Source organism: Callospermophilus lateralis, chromosome 3, assembly GCF_048772815.1.
Source record: "Callospermophilus lateralis isolate mCalLat2 chromosome 3, mCalLat2.hap1, whole genome shotgun sequence".
NCBI classification, from domain to species: domain Eukaryota; kingdom Metazoa; phylum Chordata; class Mammalia; order Rodentia; family Sciuridae; genus Callospermophilus; species Callospermophilus lateralis.
This window is the reverse complement of record NC_135307.1, coordinates 86,439,956-86,465,597: the sequence shown is the minus strand read 5'-3', so window position 1 is coordinate 86,465,597 and position 25,642 is coordinate 86,439,956. Positions and strand designations below refer to the sequence as shown.

The window sequence follows — 25,642 nt, the reverse complement described above, 5'->3', positions numbered from 1 at the left end:
CTATCCAATCTGCAGAGATAATTGACTTTTATCATCATGGGCTAGGACTTGAGTAGTACTATAGGGTACCACTTATTTATTTTTAGTTAGACACAGCCTTTGCTCACAGGGCTTTTAAAAATTATTTAAATTCAGTTATACACTTAGTCAAAACCACTATACCAGACCAAATTCCATAACATGAAAAGTCTTCAGAGTCATTTTTGGTGAGTCCTTTTGTGTGTGAGTAAAAAATTTTGAGTCAGTGGCCTTTGTCAAGGCATTTTTAAGTGTTCTATGTGAACAATTTCATTCTCAACACCTTTTGTAGGGAGAGGCAGAAAGGATTTCACATGCACTTAGAAGATATTTATGAGAAAAAAGAATGAAAATAATTTTATCTTAGTTCTATACTCTAATGCTGGAATATGATACATTACCAAAAAGAGAGGAATACCAGTTTATAAGTATTTGGGTAAGATATTTTCTGGTGACTATATACCAAAACATTACATGTAGAAATTATAGGAAGAACTTTTATTAAAACATTTCATAAACTTGTTTTCATTGTTAAAATGAAGTGCCCATACTTTGGCAAAGTCAGTCAAGAGGGAAAAATAGTTTGGAGATGAAACAGTGCGGAGGTGCCACCTAGTGGTTGCAACAGCATGGCTGGGCAGTATTCTCGCTAGTTGAAATTGGATACCAGTGGTAGCGTCAGGGTTTCCTGGAGAATCTCTGTAAGAAATAAGTGTTGAATTCAATTACCATATTGTTGTCCTTGCTGGGACAACATTTTTACCTTTATTTCATGGTCACTAAAGTTATCCTGCTCCAAATTTATTTGAAAGTAATTTTATTTGGACAGTTTTTGTTACCCATTTTGCTAATATTTTTAGCTAATTATGTCAGCCAAAATTATATAAGCTTGAAAATCATAGCTTAGTCATAACTTATCATTTTTACTGAAATGTTCTTATATGTAATATACGGAAATATGAAGAATATCTGGAGGATATCATGGTCCAAACCAAAGCCTAGATGATGGACAGCTGCAATGAAATTTTATTAAAGCTTTTCGTATTCTTTTAGGATTAATAGGATGATGTATAAGAAAAAGATCAATGGGAAACATTGTATTTTGTAAAGAATTTTTTTTTCAGTTGAGATACACTCCCCAAACATGAACCTCATCATAGAAATGGCCACAGATGGCTGATTACAATAGTTTCTTTCCTTTTTTCTTTTTAAAAAAAATATTTATTTTTTTTAGGTGTAGATGGACACAAGACAATGCCTTTATTTTTATGTGGTGCTGAGGATCGAACCTGGGGCCCCACCCATGCTAGGTGAGCGCTCTACCTCTGAGCCACAATCCCAGCCCCTCCTTTATTCTTATTTCAAAGTGCATATAATCCAAAATTGTGACAAAGTATTGAGGTTTTCCAAAACAAACTATAGTGATAGAGATGATAGAGTATGATCAAAATTCCCAGAGGTCACTGTACACTTTATCTCATCTGTGATAAGAAATCTTTGAAGTTTTCTTTGCCCTCAAAGGCTGTGTATGTATGTGAGACAGAGTGGGTGGAGGTGGGGCATTTCATTTCTACGAAAGAAATTTCACTGAAACATAAAACAATCTCCCCAGAAATATTTTTCCTAGAATTGTTTTGGTATCATTTTGGGTAATATGTATCTTAAAAACCAACATTTGATAAAATTAACATTTTTATTCCATATGAAATTAAATAAAACATTATAGAAAGGTCAGAATGGGCTCTTCAGAACATTCAGACTTTAGCTAGAAACTTTCCTTAATGATGTTCCCTGAATTTGCAAAGAGAACCCAGATAGCATAGCAGTCATTTAGATTTTAAAATGTTTACTGCATATTCAACTGTACTGGATGGTAATTGCTGAGAGGAATAAAAAAACAAACAAAAAAATAAAACAACAAAGTATGATGCAGTCTGGGTTCTCCAGCTTCTTAGAAGACATAGTATTGAGGCAATGATGGAGTCAAATTGCCTGTGTTTCAGTCTCTGCTCTTCCCTTTACTAGCAGTGTGACCTTGGAGCAATTACTTTACCTCTCTATGCCTCAATTTCCTCTGTGAGAGGACATAGCAGTAACTGGCGTTTGCAGTGTTGAAAGCACAGTGCTTGAAATATACTGCCTGGCTATATGGTGGGGACTCAACCCATGTCAGCAATTTCATCCTCAACCTATGGTGTGGAAGCCAAAGCTTGGCCACCACACACAAGAGGACAGTTTAACCCCACATTTTATCAAATAATAAATTAATAACACTTATTGAAGGAGTTCATAAAAGAGAAACTAGGGTGGGCTGGGATATTTTGGAAAGGAAGGAACAAGGAATAGATCTGATTTTGAACATTTCAAAATAAATTTTAATGTTAAACCAGTTTTCCCTATTTGATTTTCAGTTGAGGAGAATAACTCATCATGTCTCTTGGTGCTATTCCCTTCTATAGGGTTAGGGACAAAGAATAAACCCTCTCTTTGTTCATCACTCATTTTCCATTCATTCTGGTACTTATTTATGGACTATGCCAAGTATCATTTGAGTGAGTGAGGCAGGCAAGAATCATAGCTGTAGTTTTTATTCTCCAGGCTTTTAATAATGTGCCACGTGCTTCAGTGTCCTTTCCAGATTCCTCATGTTCAGTTTATTTTTTATTTTCTGTTGTAATAATACAATTATGATGAAAATTTCTAGCACACACATCTGTCTCTTTGACAATATCGCACTGTCTTAATCATTGTATCTTTATATTAAAATTTAAAATAAGTCATATGAGTTCTGCAATTTTTCTTTTCTTTTCTTTTTTTCTTTTGGTGCTGGGGTTTCACTTAATCACTGAGCTCCTAACCTTATTTTTCTTTTTTGCAAAATCATTTTAATTATTCTAGATCTTTGGTCGTTTCATATAAATTTTAGAATTAGTTTGCATATGTCTATAGAAAATCATGCTGGGATTTTGACTTGTATTGCATCAATCTATATGTTAACTTCATTATGTTGAATTTTTCAGTTCATAAACCTGGTATACACATCTCTACTTAGTCTTCTTTGATTTCTGTTGGCAGCATTTTCTTCAGCATTTAGGTTCTGTATATGCTTTTGGGGATTTATACTTATGGGGATTTAAAAAAATTTCAAAACTGCTGTAAATGGAGTGTTTTTGGTTTCTAACTGTATTTTGCTAAAATATATAAAAATATGATTAATTCTGTGTGTTGATCTTTATCCTGTTAACTTTTAAAATCACTTGTTAGTGGTAAGAGAGTTTTGCCACTGATTCTTTGGGATTTTCTTCATAGCCAGTCATGCTATCTGTAAGTAAGAACGACTTTATTTATGAATTTTATTTATTTCCCTTGCTTTTTTCCTTGCACTAGCTAGAACTTCCAGTATAATGTTAAATATGTGTAGTGAGAATGGAAATTTTTGCCTTGTTTTTAGGGGGAAAGACTTCAATCTTGTACTATTCAAAAGAATGTTAGAATTAGGTTTTATCATGCAGTTCCCTTTCATTCGAGTTTCTGCTGGGAGGTTGTGGGGTTTTTTTGAAATCATGTGTAGATGTTGAATTTTGTGCCTTTCTACATCAGTTGATGATTTTTTCCCTTTAAGCTGATGATCTTGTAGATTACATTGGTTAGCTTTTAAATATTGAGCCAGTCTCCCATTTCCACGACAAACTCTATTTGGTTGTGTTTTCTTGTCAAATTTTGAAATTACAGCAGGAAATGCATAATAAAGGATCAGCTAGCAAAGAGCTTATAGACTTATAACTGGTGTATTTTGGAAAACAGTTGACTTTCAGCTGTTGATCACTCCATTAGCTTCTGCTGACCTACTTCCAATAACCCACTTAGGTCCAACCATCCCTCTACTGCCAATATATACTTTCCCTCCATCTCTTATTTTTACTTATATTTATTTTCGTTCTCTCTCCCTGCTTTGTAGTGGACTGTAAACTTCTACATATTGGATTCACCTCCAGGCATTTACTTCTTCCATTTAGGCTTTAATTTAGAGCAGGAAAGTTTGGGGATAATTTGTATTTTAAGAAACAAATGATAAACATATTTGTGATTAAAGTGTTCTAAATTTAAGTGATATTAAATAAGAGTTTTTATAATTTTTATCCTTTTATAAGGCCAGACAAGAAAATATATGGATGTCTTGTTGTATGTAGTCTCCTAAGATATGATTTTAAATTGCAATTTATTTTGGAAGGTAATGGAAACAAACCAGAGAGTAATATAAATGTTTGCTTGTGGTTGGCATAATTTGCCTGCTTCTCTGGGGGCTAAATTCCAAGGAATTTGTTTCTGGTATTCTCGAGTCTGCAGAGTCCCTGTGAAAGCAAGCCCTCATCCGGGGATCCAGCCTCATGGGCACTCCACTCACCCCCTTCCTGGGGAGCAATGAGAATGCTGTGGGTTGTGGCATGAGCTCAGAGCTGCTGCTTTCTGTTAAAACATAGTCCTAGTTCTTTGAGAAGGCCATTAATAGATGTCAAGTGCACGTTATAGGTTTTCATCCTCAAGCAATGCTAAGAGCAAATGTGTGGGGTTTTATATTTCTAGCTGCCACCACTTTTTTTTCCAAAGTAAAATATGTAGGCTTTGGTTTTCAGCAGCCCACATTACTTTTAATAAAAACAGTTGGAACAAAATGTGTTTTATAAGCATATAAAAATGTCAGTCCTTAATGATTTTAGTGCTGCATATTTAAGAATTTTTGCTAATACTGAAGATATTGGTATCTGTAAAGAAAGTCAATTATGGAAAGTAAATTACTATCATTTATATAGAAGAAAAGGTGGTTGGAAACTATGTTGAGACCCTTTTATTTGAGCTTTTATATAATTTGCATGTTTTTCATCTTTTAGTTAATCAAATTTTGCCTAAAAAGTATTAGATTTTTGTACTTGAAATGGCCCCAACATTTCAAAATCCTGTTTTTGTGTGGAATCACAATTTATTATGTGATAAAGTTCCTGCCTTGTATGGATTTGCTAGAGAAAGCATCTCTGTAGCTGCTGGTGACAAAATCAGTTGTGTTTCCTTCTGAACAGTTTACTTGCTATCATCAGATTGATACATTGAGCTCCTTTTTGCTCTGTCTGCTGGGAAGCTCAAAAACATTTTCTGTCCATCTCTAACAAGGTTTCTTTATAAGACCTTAGCCAGTGTATTTTGCATGCTGACTGTATATCTGGAATCATCTTCATCTTCATCTTATTTCTCTAACCTTTATTTTTCTTCTGACTCATTTTTTTACTTATCTCTCTTTCCCTATATAAGCTGCTTTAAATCTACATTGGAATAATATAGTTATAATCAGATTTTTAAAAATCTAATTTATTGTTTTTATTATTCCATATATATAATTATATTTCTGTAGCACTTTTGTACTTCTTCTTAATTTACAATTGCATATGTACTCTTAAATGAGAAAATCCCATTCATAAAAATTTCCAATTCTCATTATGACAGGCTTTAAGAAATCTATTACTAAAGATTTGTAAATCTTTATAATTTTTAAATTTATTTTTATAATCATTAAATCATATAATTATAAATTTTAATAATCATCCAGTATTACTTTTATCCTTTGAAAAATTATTGAAAAATTCATTTCCTTCTATTTCAAAGGATAAAAGTAATACTGGATGATTATAAAAATTTCAAACATTACAGAACTTATAATGTAGAAAATAAAGGTCCTCTATAATTCTTAAATATCCTCCATAATTAGAAAAAACACCCGAAACTCAAAAGTCAGAAAATTATTAACCATTTGGTATATAGCCTAATGACACGATTTTTAAGTTATATTGTAACCGATTGGCAATGGGAATGATTTATATTTTCTTCTGTAATCTTGGCTACATAACTTTTTCTCCTTTATATTCTGTGCTGTGATTATATGTGATACACACACACACTTATGTATGTATACACATATACATATATGTATATATATATATATATATATATATATATATATATATACTGTATACATTTGACATTACACACACATATGTATGTATGTGTGTATATGTGTATACATATATGTGTGTGTGTGTGTAAAATGTCAAATGTTTACAGTTCTGAAAGACTGGGAAAGACAACTCAATGTTCTTAGAATGCTTTGTAGGAAGGGATCATATAGGGGGTATAGAGAGCCATAACTCACAGCCTGATCTTGGCATCAGTATCAGATAGGACTGTTCTCAAGTCCTGGTTGCTGAGTAACTCTGGGCAAGTTACCTTTCCTCCATAAGGCCTGACTTTTTGGGGGCTAGAAATAATTGCTTAAAATTATTGTTGTTATGAGCAAATGAGAGATTTTATATAAAGCATTTAGCATAGAGTCCAGTATGTAGTAAACAATAAATAAATGTTAGCTGTTGTGTTATTTTGGTTAATAATGGGTTGCTGTTTATAGAAAAAATCTAAATATTCATGGTGCAAACAAGACAGAAGTTTCTTTCTTTGCCATATGAATTGCTAGAAAGAAGATCAAGGACTGACTGTGGTTTTATGGTTACCAAGGACCAGGTTTTCTTGTACTTTGATGTTCACACGTCTACCATCTCATGGTTTAAGATGGTTGTTGTAGCCCTGACCATTTTAGTCATATTCCAACCAGGGAGAAAGTCTTGACTGAGAAGTTGCAAGTTATATGACTACTAACATCTTATTGGCCATATAGCCACACTTAGCAGCAAGGGAAGCTAAGTGGCTATATGGCCAACTAAAAATTATAATTTTTAGCTAAGTGGCTATATAGCCAACTAAAAATTCTAATACCATGTTGGAAGAGAACATACATGGGGAGGCACCTTGAAGTGTGTGTCATAGAAGCTGTAGCTTGTTTTTGAGGTAAGGCAGGTGTTCTGCATATGTTCTCCTAAGAACTGGTTCTTGCTCTATTATCTAGACATTTATCAGATACCTTTGTAAACTTGTTTGTTTTTCAATTTTGCTAATACATCAGGTACAGTGGCGCAGGCCTCTAACTTCTGTGACTTAGGAGGCTGAGACAGGAGGATTAGAAGTTTGAGGCCATTCTCAGCACAAGACTCAACTTAGAGGGACTCTATCTAAAAATGAAAAAAAAATAAAATAAAAAGGACCGGGAGTTTAGCTCAGTAGTAAAGGACCCCTGGGTTCAATCCCAAGTAATCTCCCCCCAACAACAACAAAAAAAAAGTTTTATTCTTTGGGATATCTATTGCCCTATGTTTATGAACTTTTATTGAAAGACTCATTTCCTTCTATTCTAGATTACTTTAAAAAAAATGCTTCCAGACTTAATTGATATATATAGAATATACCACCCAACATCAAGCAGTTACACTTTTTTCTCAGCAGCACATGGATCCTTCTCAAAAATAGATCATATATTATGTCACAGGGCAACTCTTAGACAATATAAAGGAGTGGAGATAATACCATGCATCTTATCTGATCATAATGGAATGAAACTGAAAATCAACGATAAAAGAAGGAAGGAAAAAACATGCATCACTTGGAGAATGAACAATTGGTTACTAAATGATCAATGGGTTATAGAAGACATCAAGGAGGAAATTAAAAAATTCTTAGAGATAAATGAAAGCACAGACACAACATATCGGAATCTATGGGACACATTAAAAGCAGTTCTAAGAGGAAAATTCATTGCTTGGAGTTCATTCCTTAAAAAAAGAAAAAACCAACAAATAAATGATCTCATACTCCATCTCAAAATCCTAGAAAAAGAAGAGCAAAACAACAGCAAAAGAAGTAGAAGGCAAGAAATTATTAAAATCAGAGCTGAAATTAATGAAATCGAAACAAAAGAAACAATTGAAAAAATTGACAAAACTAAAAGTTGGTTCTTTGAAAAAATAAATAAAATCGACAGACCCTTAGCCATGCTAACGAAGAGAAGAAGAGAGAGAAATCAAATTACTAGCATACGGGATGAAAAAGGCAATATCACAACAGACACTTCAGAAATACAGAAGATAATCAGAAACTATTTTGAATCCTTATACTCCAATAAAATAGAAGATAGTGAAGGCATCGATAAATTTCTTAAGTCATATGACCTGCCCAGATTAAGGCAGGAGGATATAGACAACCTAAACAGACCAATTTCAATTGAGGAAATAGAAGAAACCATCAAAAGACTACCAACTAAGAAAAGCCCAGGACCGGATGGGTATACAGCAGAGTTTTACAAAACCTTTAAAGAGGAACTAATACCAATACTTTTCAAGCTATTTCAGGAAATAGAAAAAGAGGGAGAACTTCCAAATTCATTCTACGAGGCCAACATCACCCTGATTCCTAAACCAGACAAAGACACTTCAAAGAAAGAAAACTACAGACCAATATCTCTAATGAATCTAGATGCAAAAATCCTCAATAAAATTCTGGCAAATCGGATTCAAAAACATATCAAAAAAATTGTGCACCATGATCAAGTAGGATTCATCCCTGGGATGCAAGGCTGGTTCAATATACGGAAATCAATTAATGTTATTCACCACATCAATAGACTTAAAAATAAGAACCATATGATCATCTCGATAGATGCGGAAAAAGCATTCGACAAAGTACAGCATCCCTTTATGTTCAAAACGCTAGAAAAACTAGGGATAACAGGAACTTACCTCAACATTGTAAAAGCAATCTATGCTAAGCCTCAGGCTAGCATCATTCTGAATGGAGAAAAATTGAAGGCATTCCCTCTAAAATCTGGAACAAGACAGGGATGCCCTCTCTCACCACTTCTGTTCAACATAGTTCTCGAAACACTGGCCAGAGCAATTAGACAGACGAAAGAAATTAAAGGCATAAAAATAGGAAAAGAAGAACTCAAATTATCACTATTTGCAGATGACATGATTCTATACCTAGCAGACCCAAAAGGGTCTACAAAGAAACTATTAGAGCTAATAAATGAATTCAGCAAAGTGGCGGGATATAAAATCAACACGCATAAATCAAAGGCATTCCTGTATGTCAGCGACAAATCCTCTGAAATGGAAATGAGGACAACCACTCCATTCACAATATCCTAAAAAAAAAAAAAAAATAAAATACTTGGGAATCAACCTAACAAAAGAGGTGAAAGACTTATACAATGAAAACTACAGAACCCTAAAGAGAGAAATAGAAGAAGATCTTAGAAGATGGAAAAATATACCCTGTTCATGGATAGGCAGAACTAACATCATCAAAATGACGATATTACCAAAAGTTCTCTATAGGTTTAATGCAATGCCAATCAAAATCCCAACGGCATTTCTTGTAGAAATAGAGAAAGCAATCATGAAATTCATATGGAAAAATAAAAGACCCAGAATAGCAAAAACAATGCTAAGCAGGAAGTGTGAATCAGGCGGTATAGCGATACCAGACTTCAAACTATACTACAGAGCAATAGTAACAAAAACAGCATGGTACTGGTACCAAAACAGGCGGGTGGACCAATGGTACAGAATAGAGGACACAGAAACCAATCCACAAAACTACAACTATCTTATATTTGATAAAGGGGCTAAAAGCATGCAATGGAGGAAGGATAGCATCTTCAACAAATGGTGCTGGGAAAACTGGAAATCCATATGCAACAAAATGAAACTGAATCCCTTTCTCTCACCATGCACAAAAGTTAACTCAAAATGGATCAAGGAGCTTGATATCAAATCAGAGACACGGCGTCTGATAGAAGAAAAAGTCGGCTACGATCTACATACTGTGGGGTCGGGCTCCAAATTCCTCAATAGGACACCCATAGCACAACAGTTAATAACTAGAATCAACAAATGGGACTTACTCAAACTAAAAAGTTTTTTCTCAGCAAAAGAAACAATAAGAGAGGTAAATAGGGAGCCTACATCCTGGGAACAAATCTTTACTCCTCACACTTCAGATAGAGCCCTAATATCCAGAGTATACAAAGAACTCAAAAAATTAGACAACAAGATAACAAATAACCCAATCAACAAATGGGCCAAAGACATGAACAGACACTTCTCGGAGGAGGAGGACATACAATCAATCAACAAGTACATGAAAAAATGCTCACCATCCCTAGCAGTCAGAGAAATGCAAATCAAAACCACCCTAAGATACCATCTCACTCCAGTAAGATTGGCAGCCATTATGAAGTCAAACAACAACAAGTGCTGGCGAAGATGTGGGGAAAAGGGTACACTTGTTCATTGTTGGTGGGACTGCAAATTGGTGCAGCCAATCTGGAAAGCAGTATGGAGATTTCTTGGAAAGCTGGTAATGGAACCACCATTTGACCCAGCTATTCCCCTTCTCGGTCTATTCCCTAAAGACCTAAATAGAGCATGCTACAGGGACACTGCTACATCGATGTTCATAGCAGCACAATTCACAATAGCAAGACTGTGGAACCAACCTAGATGCCCTTCAATAGACGAATGGATAAAAAAAAATGTGGCATTTATACACAATGGAGTATTACTCTGCATTAAGAAATGACAAAATCATAGAATTTGGAGGGAAATGGATGGCATTAGAGCAGATTATGCTAAGTGAAGCCAGCCAATCCCTAAAAAACAAATGCCAAATGTCTTCTTTGATATAAGGAGAGTAACTAAGAACAGAGTAGGGACGAAGAGCATGAGAAGAAGATTAACATTAAACAGGGACGAGAGGTGGGAGGGGAAGGGAGGGAGAAGGGAAATTGCATGGAAATGGAAGGAGACCCTCAGGGTTATACAAAATTACATACAAGAGGTAGCGAGGGGAAAGGGAAAAATAATACAAGGGGGAGATATGAACTGCAGTAGAGGGGGTAGAGAGAGAAGAGGGGAGGGGAGGGGGATAGTAAAGGATAGGAAAGGCAGCAGAATACAACAGACCCTAGTATGGCAATATATAAATCAATGGAAGTGTAACTGAGGTGATTCTGCAATTTGTATACGGGGTAAAAATGGGAGTTCATAACCCACTTGAATCAAAGTGTGAAATATGTTATATCAAGAACTATGTAATGTTTTGAACAACCAACAATAAAAAAAAATGCTTCCAGACCTTCTAACATCTAGAACTTGGGGCTTTATTCTTTCCATTTTCCTAGTTTTATCACTGCATATTTTGAGAGGTACAATTTATTTATTGAAATTAGTCAAGTTCTGTGAGAGTTAGTTCAAGAGTTTCCCTACTTCAGATTAATGTCATATAGACTTCAGTTACATGATTATAAATACTGAAAGACTTAGACCTAAAGAAGCTGAAAGTTTATTATCTTAAATAATATCTTCGGCATCTTGTGGCTGCTTAAAATATTGGTTAATATGTGTCTGTGACAAATGGAAAATTATATATCTAAGGAAATATTTGTGATTATGATGTTGTTTTTTCCCCTCTCAATAGATTAATGTTACTTAGCATTGATAAATTATGGTTTAGCCTAAATATTCCTTGCAGACCATGATAAAGAGTCCTGTTCGAGCAGGTTATCTTTAGGCAGAGTTCCATGCCATAACAGACATTGCACAAACCTGATTTTTAAATTAAAATCCTTTGTTGTCCCCTGTGTCTATTCTGTGATCATAATTTGGGGGTTAACCTGGGCTGACGTTTTTTTTCTCATGTCAGTTTGCCAGGACAAATAAATGTAAAAAGCTTTGCAATGTTTTTCCAGATCTGATTGGTTTCTAAAGCTATATTTAAAATATTTGGGGTTCTTGGTTACTTAACCTTTAGCCTTTAGACTTGTAGCTACTGCCATAATTGTGCTTAACTTTTTCCATCTTTCCTAAAACTTCAATGTAAATTGTCAAAACACAGAACTAATATTTCATGGAAAGCAGTGCTACTGGTTTAAATTCACACAAAGAAAAAACTGAGTCTTATATACTAAACAGCTTAGTGAACTTAGCTGAAGAATGAACTTGTTAATATAGATAGCTGAACACACAGACAAGATACACCCTTGTTTTCAACATCTCATTTGAGACCTTTGTAGTTGGAACTTTTCCCTGATTAAAATAAAAAAACAATCATGACAATAAAGCGGTATACCCCAAATTAAAGTACCTAAAAGCCTTTTGATTGCCTCTCAGTGAATCAAGTCTCCACTGTTTAATTTTAGCAGATTTGTGGCTTGATGTGATCAGATTATACAGCGAAGTAACTCGGGCCATGTGATTTCAGAATCTTTCATTTATGGATGGGACATTTTCCTCAATAAGCTTAGAATTCTGATGCAGTTATTGACTTTAGGTAGTGGTAACATAAAGCTGCATTAAAAAAGGAAAACCCCACACCCTTGATAAGAATGGGGAGTGGAATTTTATTTTTAGAAAGTAAAATTTGGTAAATATTTTATTTATTTTCTGGTATTCATTATTTAAAATATTTTGTAGTATTTTTGTAAAGTGCATTTCACTATTATATTACTCTAAATATGAATGCTTCTGCATTTCAAACAAAGTATTCACAATATTTACTTTTCCAATGAGATATTTTACTTTCTTGACTATTTTTAAAACATGTGCTCATTTTGGTGGGGCTGCTCCTGTGGTGTTTAAACCATATTGTATATTTTTCTTTCCTTATGAATGTCTTGTTTCTGACTTAAAAAACTATCAAAAGCTTTTTTGTAGTTGTTGGATAGTACGTAGATAGAACCCAAACATGGAAATGAGTATATTTATTAACTAAATTTATTTGTTAAGTACAATTTAAATTGTTTTTGTAAGCTTTTAAAATTATTGACTGCTGGGCTCTAGTAGCAAAACATTTTAACTACTTTTAACATTTTTTAATATTTTATTTCATTAAGTTCTTTTACTATAGATACAGATATTATTCATGAACACCTTTATAATAAATTAGAATCTAGGAGTGTAGGTATGTTTATATGCATTATATATTAAATGTATCACATAGTAGTATGAAAATCTCCCTTATATTAGTAATTATACTTTGTAAACACATTTCTTAATAACTTTCTAGACCTCTATTATATTGTGCAGTATGCTACATTTAACATTTTTCTGTCATTGAACATTTAGATTTAGATTGTGTGCTGTTAGGAATAATGCTGTAACAAACATCCTTGTATATTTATCTTTTGTGTCTCCAATTATTTTCTTAAATAAATTTCTAGGTACAGAATTACTGCCTTAAAGGGGTATGAAAAAAATTTAAATACTCTTGATACATAAAGAGCTATGTTCATTCGTGTATTCAAAAGTGTTTTCTAAGCAGCAATATTATATCATGCCCTTGGGATCCAATAAGGGCATGATATAAATAAGACCTAGTTTTTGCTCTCCACTCACAGTCTAGCTAGGGGACAGTCACATGTACGAAAAGGCTCAAGTTCTCCAGAAAGTTTGTATTGATTTACATATCACTAACACTGTCAACATATGCAAGTATTTTTGGAATGTGTATATATGTGTTCTTTTGGAATTAGTGCATCATGGAATACTTTTAGGAAATAAAAATATTTTTATTGGTTATTGCATATCATGAATTACATACCTAATAATTTTTAACATTATTGATTAGCAAAACTTTGTTAGGTTCAGTGTCCTCATTTTTGCAGGAAGGCATTTATAGACACTTTTAAAATGTTCTTATTTCCATAGTTTTATGAGACTTTCTCAGCATGTTCTCCAATATTTAGATAGTTTCTGCAATTGATAAACAGGACACTCCTATGATGTTTGGGACTGTTAATGAAGAACTCATATTTATTAAAACTATCTTACTATTGCTTTGTTCTCTTATTCAAAGACAGAAAGATAATTATTTTATATGTATTCTTTATAAATGTGGAAAAGTCATATAAGAGTGGAATCTATCCACAGTAGTGAAAACTCATGGTAATGTTATTATATTTAATTTATGGATTCTTCAGCACCTGTTGCCTTAATATTCAGGACAGAAATAGCAGATTTTCCAGATTTTAGGACAGTAGGTTGATTGACTGCAACTATATAAGTAGTATGTTAAGTATCTGGCAGTCAAAAATAATTATTTGTCATAAGAATGCAATAAGGACACTTTGGAGGGGAAAACTGCCACATATTTAGTGTTGTCTGAGAGTTGGGAGGGAAATGTGACTCTCATGGAGCATTGAGCTGCATTCTCAAGTCAGAACACACAGTCTTTGGTAATAATTATTCTATTCACTGCTCAATAGATTTCCCACATGTGAAGGCTGCCAAGCTCTTCTGGCTTCTAATTTAGGACCTAAAGGGATTTTCTTACTGGGTTCAAAAATGATTTTGAGCAACTGTATGACCTTCCCCATTCATTAAAAAATGTCCACAGACTGACATTGTATGGACTGTGGCAAGATAAATTATGTGACTGAACTGTTTTCCAGAGTGTGCTTTTTCAGGATATATACCACATGTTTTTCTTGTCCATTAGATTTTCTCAAGACTTTCTTTATGACTGAGTGTATGATCTTCTTGCTTAAATGAGCAAGCAAACTATTCTTAGTAAATATGTAGGAGAGATGGTATAACATCTACCATTGTACACTTTTAAGTTTTATCCATTTGTATTTCATTTAATCATGATGAAATACATAATTTTATTTGTCAAATGAAATAAATGAAGTAGGTTGCTTTTACATCATGAAAATTCTGAAGATGTGTTATTGTTATTTTGATTCCTGGTTTACTACATCCTTACATTTTATGTTTGAGTTTGTATTTGATAAGAGTATTTGGTTTTGATATTATTTTGAGATTTAGTTTTTCAATATGTATTATATTGTCAAAATCTATCTGTATTTTTGCAGGTGTCAGTAATGCACTCTTTTTAAGGGATGTGTAACATTCCATAGTGGGGAGTTGACCGAATTTATATCCACATTTTCCAAAATAGCATTTGGATTATTTTCAGATTTTTGTTGTGAATACTGTTAGCCATGAATATTCTTGCACATGTTATCTTCTATACATGTATAAGATTTCCTCCAGTATCTACCTAGGAGTGTAATTTCTGGGTTATAGAGGATCTGAATGTTACAAGTTAATGTTATATTGCCTTTCAAAGTAATTATATCAGTTTATATATTCCAAGTGGCAATACCTAAGAAATACTGATTAGCCATATTCTCTCTAAACACTTGATATTATCCAACTTTTACATCTGCTAATTATGTGATTGGGTTTATAATGGTCTTCATTTTCAATTCTTCTATTACTAATGAGATTAATTCAAATTCTTATTGCCATATATTTTCCTGTTTTTTTTTTTTTTCTTCTTCTCAGTACTGGGAGTTGAAACCAGGAGCACTCTACTATTGAGCTACCTCCCTACCCTAGCTTGCTTTCTTTTTTCTTATTTTGAGACAGGGTCTCACTAAGCTATATTCCTTTTTTTTTAATGCCTCTTCATGACTTTTGCCAAGTTTAAATAATTGATGGAGCTTTGGTAATAATTTGTTATAGGAGCTCTTTATATATTTTTTGATACTAAACCTTTGGTGATTGTAGGGATGGGAGGAATCCTGTTTTACTTTGTAACTCGTGTTTTTACTTTTTCTAAAGCGACATTTAAGTGATAACACGTTCTTGCTTTAAAAGAGTCAAATTTATCAATATTTTATTTTATAATGAGCACTTTTATTTCTCTCTCTCAGAAAGAATTTTTTAAAAACTTAACTAAAATTTTTAAATTTTAACTTCTGATATTTTAAAGTCCTTGATCCATTTGGAACTAACCTTAGTATGATGTGAAATAGATCTTCAATTTTCAATTTTAGCACAGAAATTCACCACCTCTGTCATATAATCAAGTTATATCTGTGTGTGGAATTTATTTTTCTTGACTGTCTTCTATTTCATGGGCCAGTGTACCTATTCCTGTCCAGATTTATTTTGTTTCAATTAGTTGACTTCATCCTGATAGCTGATAGGACACAATTTCTTTCCTTTCTCTCTCTCTCTCTCTCTCTTTTTTCTTCAGAAGTACTTTGTTCTTTCATGTGAATTTTTAAATCACCTTCTCGTTTCATGAAAACCTTCTTAGAATTTTTTTTTTGGATTATGTTCACCTTTCAGGTCATTATGAAAAGAATGTCCTCTTCATGGTATTAGGTCTTCTAATTATGACTCTGGTATATCTCTCAATTTATTTAATGTTTTCTAAGGGTTTTAAAAATTTCCCTGTTTGAATCTTATATCTCTTTTAAAAATATTTTTTTTGGCTACTTCATATTTTTGGTGCTCTTATAAATCATAAGTTTTAAATTATGTAGACTAGGTGGTTATTGCTGGTGTATAGACATGTGATTAATTCTTGAATATTAATCTGGAATCTATCACCTTGCTAGACTTGCCTTTTTAAAGATAATAATTATTGGTAGGTTCTTTTGGACTTCTTGTATGTACATTCATAGTTGTCATTTTTGTTTCTTCATTTTCATTCCTTTTGATAACCCCCCCCCTTTTAATGTTTAGGAACTCCCTGATAATGGAGAGGTGCTGATAATGGGCATTCTTTTTATGTTTTTGATTTTAAAGGTTGTGTTTTTAATGTTTTTCCATGAGGTGTGTTGTTTGTTATAGTGTGTTTTTTTTTAATTAAGTTAGATGAAGGATATCCTATCTATATTCCTAATTTACTAAAAGTTTTTATCAGAAATTTACTAAAAATTTTATCAAATGCTTTTCTAAATCTAAACAATACTCTTTGAAGTTATTATATATATGATAAAATATATATTAAAAACAAATTAATGATAATATGATTGAAGGATAGTAGTTATCACAGATTGAATAGAGAGAAATACTTGATAGTTGTAAGTTGTTAATGTTCTAGTTCTTGTGTCAAGTGATAGGTCATGAAGTTGTGTTATATTGTCTAAAACACACTAGTATATGCATAAAAACATATACAAAAGTGGCTCTTGCATGGACCATTAAGGACATATAAGCATAGTATTTTGAACAAATAATTATGATTAATCTAATTCTGTGGTTTAAAAAATATTTCATGTTTGCTTTTAGGAGACTGTGTTGCATTTATTCCTAGATTGATAAAAAGAGTTTTTAAAAAATGCCCATATTTGTTCTTAGTTTTTATTGATTAAGCCCCTTTCTAATTTTAGAGACCTTTGGGAAGTTTTTGGTTGTAAGACTTGATGTCATTACTTATATGTGCCTTAAGGGCTTGCACATCCTAGGAGTGAAAAGTTCCATGATTATTGTATGCTCTCACTTAATGGCTCTCACTTTTTGGTTGACACTGTGCAGAATGTTCTGTAGTGTATAAAAAGCTTGGTTGCTCTTTTCTTTTAGTAATTTAGGCCATACATGCTATAAATTTTCATCCTACCCTGTTCTATCCATCTCATCCCATTCCCTCATGCAGGAGGATCACAAGTTCAAAGCCAGCCTCAGCAACACAGTGAGGCCCCGAGCAAATTAGCCGAGAACCTGTCTCAAAATAAAAATACAAAGGACTGGGGATGTGTCTCAGTAGTTGAGTCCCCTTGGCGTCAGTCCCCAGTACTAAAATAAAAATAAAAAATAAAAGAATCATGGTGCCAAAATATTCTTACCTCTTACTTCTTAAGCAGAGACTTTTCTATTCTGTCTTCACTGTTTCTTGAAGAGAGGGAGACAGATGGTACTCTCAGCCAAGCCCTTTCTAAGGACAGCCCACAGATGGAAGTATTTGGGATGATAATGATGCTGAGAACAATAATGATCACAACAATTGCCTCTGTAGGGAGACCTCTGTGACAGCACTGTGTGCATGCCTTATCTCAGCATCTCACTGGATTCTTGCCTATTTCCCCAAAGTAGTTCTTCATGTTGATATAGCAAGCTGAGGCTTAGAGAGGTTTAATACCTAGCCCAGTGTTGTACAATTGGTGATTGGCAAAACCAGGAGGTACTTGCTGGTCTTGACTACAAACCCACAGTTGCATCCACTTCCTTATCCAGATGCTATTACCTGGAGAATCTATCTCCCTCTAATTTTTGGATGCAGGAAAGTATGCAGAGCCCATACCTGGTGGGACCTAGTGGGAATGTGACTTTAGTTAGATTCTCTGTGCTGTTTATGAAAGCTAGCTACCTGCCAAGGCACGAGAGGTTCTGGAAACTTTGGGGACTATTTGGTTATTTTCCACTGAAAATTAAATCTAAAATGATTTAATGCTGGGAATGGTAGGTTTGAAAGATTTTGTGTTATTCATTTTGGATAGGGAATATTTAGATATGTGGCATTCATGACTGTATTTTGGATTTTTAAGTTAGAAAACAAGGATTATAAAAACCTTTGGAAAATATCTGTAGCATGCTGAAATTAAGTGAGAGCTTAATAAAAATATGCATTAATGCAGGAATCCACTGCCCTCACAGTAAGCACAAGAGATCTCTGTTGAACTTTGGGAAAAATAAACTTTCTCTCTTGGTTTTTATGGGGGTGGCACTAAAATTTGGTGGTTGTGCCCAGGAGTGGGATAGTAGCATAGAATGAAAACAGTCTACAGGAACCTTCAGGTTCTTTAAAACACAACCAAATTAAACATTAACATGATCTTTATAGAATGAATCCCTGATTCCTTCATTCTACACAGACATTTTAAAAAAAATTCAACTTAAAAAGATAATTGACTTTTCTATTTTTACCAAGTATTTAAGGATAAAAGGATAATTTTTTTTGTTTAAAGTTTTTTTCTTCTCCAGCACATCACAAAAAAAGTGACAGAAGTTTTAAAGAATTGTTAAATTTTATTTTTTCCCATATTCTATCTTAATTCAGTTAATATAAAATGCTCAACAAGCAATTTTCCTTCATCTTTCAGCTTGATGAGCAAGTATTTTCATTGCAAATGAAGTATGTCCTGTAAATGATTAAACATTAATAAAAACAAGAATCAACCTGATTTGTTTCAACACCTTTATTTCTCTGCAGGAGGTGACATTCTTTTTCTGTTTTTCAAGTGCCATTTTTTTCAGACTTCTTTTGGCTGGAGAGGTATATATTTAGTTTGGTTTTGAATTCAGTGAAGACTATGATTGAAATCAAAATGAAAAATACTGTCATGCTTTTCATATTCTGTTGATAAAAATCTTGTACATTTAGAAGTTTTTGACTCTAGAGTTTCTGTGGTTTCATATTCTGTTTATAAAAATCTTGTACATTTAGAAGTTTTTGACTCTAGAGTTTCTGTGGCATTCAGTGTTTAGAATTGTAGTTTCTGGTGACATTTGAATAACATGCAGTATAACCTGGCAACCCTATTAGATTTTCCATTTCAGCACTGTTTAAAAGATGTAAATTTACCAAAAGCTGACAGATAATTTTGCATATGGAAGAAATTAGGTTCAACATTACAGGGTAATCTTTTCTTCAGTATTCTTTAGGATACCATTAAGAAAGTAGTAATCACAAATCTTTGGCTTACATCTAATATGTGATGTGATTTTTGTTACTTCTACCTAACATGGCAGTAAATTTTTTGACATTTTTTATTTGTCAACTCATTTGGCAGAGTTTGTTCCCTGAGTTACTGTTTCCATTCACCAAACAAGATAATCACTATTGGAATAGATCTGCCCACACAAATTCTGATTGGCACAAAGTAGGTGCTAAGCAAATAATATCTGAATGGATTAATGCTGGATGTTGAATGAGGAAATGATTGACTTCTCTGCATATCTATTTCAGTGGTGTATTATTTAGTGTTTAAGGTGAACTTCTCCCTTCATGTCATGGCTGTTCATTCAGTGTTTAAAAAATTATCTTCACCTGGACAGTTATTTAAAATTCCAGTCTTTAAATGTTACCTCCAGATTTAGATAAAAGTAAAATTATAGTGTTGAGCAGAGAGGCTAAAAGGTCCCTCTGTAAATCAATATTGTTTATTTTTGACAGTAGATCTTTCCCAAATAGCGAGTGGTACTATAGAAGAGTCCCTGCAATAACATTATAATTAGTTATGCAACTTTAGTTTTATCCTATTGTTTTTAAGTTTATAAATTTCTTCCATAGTTATTTGAGATAAAGTCAAATGTTGAAACTCAGCATGTAATTAAACTAACTTTGAGATTTTGAGTATCATTTAGGAGGTGATTTGCTTATTGAAACTGCAAGTAAGTAAGTAAATAAACAGAACTATTTTTTTCTCTTAGTTAATAGAACATTTTCCAGTTACTTAACAGGTCTGTTCTTGGCACTTAAAATAGGTAGTGAAGTTGTTTGTTGATTTAGTATCTCCAAAATCAGTAACTAGAGTGTGGCTAGTTGGTTTTTCTAGAAGCAGTGCTGAGAAGGGCACCAAGGGGCATCTCTCCCTGTCTACCATGTAGGACTCTTATAATTATTATTAACAATAATGCTTCTATTTTCTATATTTATTGTTACTATCTTCATCTGATTTGCAAAAAAGATGGAAGCAAAAGGGTTTGCTTAAGATATTGTGGCTAATTCTGGGAAAAGTTATAAAGAATAACTCATGTCCTACTCCTAGCCTACAGCAAGCTGGTATCATAGTGCAGCAGACGTATTTATAATTTTTAAATGGATGGTCAATCAGTGTATGTGAGGAAAAAGTGAGAGGAGGAGGTTTATCTGTTAAGAACTAGTGTGGCAAACAAGAAAGGGTGTGAGTTTAGATCCAACTGACCTTGTCCTCCAGTTCATGTTCTCTGGCTCTATTGCCAGGCAAGGCTACCTTCTGTGTTTTAATGTGTCAATAAAAGGAATTAAGTTTATGAGTTGATTAAATAGTGTAGATGAAAGTACCTAATATGATGTCTGATGTTTATAGCAAGAAACACAATGTAGGATAAGTTTCTTAAGTACTCACAAGTCAGAATGTAAAATATTGGTTGAAAAATAAAAATTTGAACTTAAAGGCAAGGAAAACTTTTATCTCTAGTATTTTTCCTTTATATCTCTTATTCCTTTAGTGTTGCTATATTAGGGAATGAATTGACAGATTTTTCTGAAGAACAAGTTGCTTCTGCAATGTGGGTCTGCTCCAAATAAGAGGGGACTTTACTAAAGAGGGGAGGAAGAAGCATGGGATGAAAAAGATTCACTAAACCAAAATTCTTATGAAATGCTTCTTACGGTCAGGACTATTTTGAATTTTTATGACATGGTTCATTAGAAGATCATCAAAAATACCAGCTCTGAGATCAATTATCCACTTTTCTCTTTTTTATTGCCACCATCTTGGTTTAGGCTACCATTATAATCCTATGTTCACTTTTTTTGGCTGGCAACTATTTCCTACCTATCTACTGTAGACTTACCTTCAACCCATTTGTCATTCTACATAAATTCTGATCATGTTATTCCCTGCTTCCCATTGCTTTAATAAAGTCTCAAATACTTGACATGGCTGTTGCTTGGTACCTGCCAAACCTCATCCCTCTCTGTTTACATCACCAAACTCATCCTCCACACCTGCTCCTTTTCCCATCTGTCTTCTAGTTTTTCTAACAGGCATTGCTCCTCTTGCTTCAGGACTTTGCTAGAACTGATTGCCCTTTCCCTTTCCTTTACACTTGGTTAACTTTTACTCACTTTGGGGAAGTTTTGCTGCTCCCTATGCAAGATTGGGTCTCCCTCGTCCTTTTCTCTCACATTTCTTCCTAGAACTGATCACAGGGAGTAACAGTGAATTTTATTTTTGTGATCCTCTATTTTCCTAACCGACTGGAGCTCCATTAGAACAGTGGCTGGGTCTGTTTCAGCTCTCAGTTGCTAAGCACAGTCTTGGAAATAGAGTAGGGACATATTGGATTTTTTTTTTTTTTTTTTTGAATGAAGAGTTGCAAAGGATCACACAATCTTCTCTGGAACAGCTTTGCTTCCTGTTTCATTCTTGGGGCTACCTAAAGATGGATGCAGATTGTTCATAGTAAGCTACACATGTTCCACCACAATGACTAGGCACCAAGCCTTTATTCTGCTATTTACACTTAAAAAAATTTTTAACTTTGCTTAAATTTGGTATTCTTCATGATATTTTAGTGAATGCTGTCATGTCATGTTAAAAAAAACACAGTATTTTTAATTTATTTAACAAATTACTTTTCTTGTCAAGTCATTGAATTACAAGAAGTGACAACCTTTAAATATTATTATTCAAATAAATTTTTTAAGGGAGGAGGGTTTTGGGGGACTGGAGGGAGGGAGAGTCAAGCAATTCAGATTTTCTCCTAAAGTCTCTCCTTATTTATTGTTTTGTCTTGAACCTCAAGGCTATCTCTTTGCTGTACTGTGTGTGTTGTGATGAGAGTGAGAGAAAGCTGAGATGAGGAGTAAAAGTGAAACTGAAAAATGGAACTCTCTAAGAGCTTGTTTCAAATGCATATGTTCATTTCCTTATAATAAGTGCTTCTTGGCTATTTAGTGGTGGTATATGTTCCTACTTTAAAATGGACTTCTTCTATTTTGATAGAAAACTCGTGGAATGCCTGGAATTCTGCTTAGAAAAAGGGATTCTGCATCCTGCTGTGACGCAGCAAAGTACTTGCTTTTTGTTAGTTGTGGTCAAGTGGAAAGGCATCCTAGGATGAACTCAGAAGTTCAATATTGTACCCTTAAGAAAACATGAGAATAGTTAGATGCACAGCAGCTAAAAATGAGAGAGACTGTATATATTTATTTTAAAAAATTATTATCCATTCATTTTTTTTAATATTTATTTTTTAGTTATAGGTGGACACAATGCCTTTATTTTGCTCTATGTGATGCTGAGGATCTTAACCCAGTACCCTCACGAATGCTAGCGAGTGCTCTACCTCTGAGCCTCAACCTCAGCCCTCAATTCACTTTTTTTTTTTTAAATTAATTTTTATTGTTGGTTGTTCAAAACATTACATAGTTCTTGATATATCATATTTTACACTTTGATTCAAGTGGGATATGAACTCCCATTTTTACCCCATATACAGATTGCAGAATCACATCAGTTGCACATCCATTGATTTACATATTGCCATACTAGTGTCTGTTGTATTCTGCTGCCTTTCCTATCCTCTACTATCCCCCCTCCCCCCTCCCCTCCCCTCATCTCTCTCTACCCCCTCTACTGTAATTCATTTCTCCCCCTTATATTTTTCCCCCTTTCCCTTCACTTCCTCTTGTATGTAATTTTGTATACCCCTGAGGGTCTCCTTCCTTTCCATGCAATTTCCCTTCTCTTTCCCTTTCCCTCCCACCTCTCATCCCTGTTTAATGTTAATCTTCTTCTCATGCTCTTCTTCCCTACTCTGTTCTTAATTACTCTCCTTATATCAAAGAAGACATTTGGCATTTGTTTTTAAGGGATTGGCTAAGCATAATCTGCTCTAATGCCATCCATTTCCCTCCAAATTCTATGATTTTGTCATTTTTTAATGCAGAGTAATACTCCATTGTGTATAAATGCTACATTTTTTTTATCCATTCATCTATTGAAGGGCATCTAGGTTGGTTCCACAGTCTTGATATTGTGAATTGTGCTGCTATGAACATGGATGTAGCAGTGTCCCTATAGTGTGCTTTTTTTTAGGTCTTTAGGGAATACACCGAGTAGGGGAATAGCTGGGTCAAATGGTGGTTCCATTTCGAGCTTTCCAAGAAATCTTCATACTGCTTTCCAAATTGGCCGCACCAATTTGCAGTCCCACCAGCAATGTACAAGTGAACCCTTTTCCCCACATCCTCGCCAGCACTTGTTGTTGTTTGACTTCCTAATGGCTGCCAATCTTACTGGAGTGAGATGGTATCTTAGGGTGATTTTGATTTGCATTTCTCTGACTGCTAGGGATGGTGAGCATTTTTTCATGTACTTGTTGATTGATTGTATGTCCTCCTCTGAGAAATGTCTGTTCAGGTCCTTGGCCCATTTGTTGATTGGGTTATTTGTTATATTATTGTCTAATTTTTTTAGTTCTTTGTATATTCTGGATATTAGGGCTCTGTCTGAAGTGTGAGGAGTAAAGATTTGTTCAAAGGACGTAGGCTCCCTATTTACCTCTCTTATTGTTTCTTTTGCTGAGAAAAAACTTATTAGTTTGAGTAAGTCCCATTTGTTGATTCTAGTTATTAACTCTTGTGCTATGGGTGTCCTATTGAGGAATTTGGAGCCTGACCCCACAGTATGTAGATCATAGCCAACTTTTTCTTCTATCAGACGCCATGTCTCTGATTTGATATCCAGTTCCTTGACCACTTTGAGTTAACTTTTGTGCATGGCGAGAGAAAGGGATTTAGTTTCATTTTGTTGCATATGGATTTCCAGTTTTCCCAGCACCATTTGTTGAAGATGCTATCCTTCCTCCATTGCATGCTTTTAGCCCCTTTATCAAATATAAGATAGTTGTAGTTTTGTGGATTGGTTTCTGTGTCCTCTATTCTGTACCATTGGTCCACCCGCCTGTTTTGGTACCAGTACCATGCTGTTTTTGTTACTATTGCTCTGTAGTATAGTTTGAAGTCTGGTATCGCTATACCGCCTGATTCACATCAAAAAGTGTAACTGTTTGATGTTGGGTGGTATATTCTATATATGTCAATTAAGTCCAGGTTATTAATTATGTTATTGAGTTCTATAGTTTCCTTATTCAACTTTAGTTTGGAAGATCTGTCCAGTGGTAAGAGAGGTGTGTTGAAGTCTCCCATGATTATTGTATGGTGGTCTATTAGACTCTTGAACTTGAGAAGGGCCTGTTCTGTCGGTGGTCACGGTTCAGCCTACCTTGCAGGCGTGTGGGGCAGCTGTGCCCCCCCGCAGTTTGCTGGGCCTGATCTGCCGGTGGGTCGCAGGTCCGCCTACCTTGCAGGCGCCCTCAATTCACTTTTAAATTGTAATTTAACTGGCCATTTTGGCTTTGTGTTTTATTTTGAAATTACTTACTTTATAAAGCATTGTTTATGAACATTTATATTCACTTTGAATAAATTGAACTAATTGGTAGTTTAATATAATTATTGCCTCTGTGACATTTCTGTAGTTCTTATATATGAATACCAGAGCTACTGGACTAAAAAAATATAATCATTCGTGCAAATAACATTGAAAACATAATAACAATAATTTTTTTTAGAAACTTTTTTCTTTTTTTAAAAAATATATACATGACAGGGCCTGGGGTTGTGGCTCAGTGATAGAGTGCTCACCTCACATGTACAAGACCCTGGATTTGATCCTCAGCACCACATAAAAATAAATAAATAAAATAAAGGTATTGTGTCCAACTACAACTAAAAAATTATTTAAAAAAGATATACATGACAGTAGAGCATATTTTGACATATTATACATACATGCAGTATAACTTATTCTAATTAGGAGTCCATTCTTGTGATTGTATATGATGTGGAGTTTCATTGGTCTTTTCTTCATATATGAGTGTAGGAAAGTAATATCCAATTTATTGTACTGCCTTTTCTATTGCCATCCCCCATCCCTTCCCTTCATTCCCCTATGTCTAATCCAATGAACTTCTATTCTTCCCTCCCCCTCCCTTATTATGTGTTAGCATCCACATAACAGAGGAAATATTCAGTCTTTGTTTTTTTGGGATTGGCTAATTTTTCTTAGTATGATAGTCTTCATTTCCTTTCATTTACTGGTGTTATGCTCCAATTCGGGACC

General features: G+C 34.0%; 1 protein-coding gene across 1 annotated transcript in view; it reads left to right on the top strand.

Annotated features, from left to right (window-relative positions):
* Positions 1-25,642, top strand: part of Fsip1 (fibrous sheath interacting protein 1) — a 188,277-nt gene that overhangs the window by 95,555 nt on the left and 67,080 nt on the right. The gene's annotated exons all lie outside the window — the stretch shown is intronic.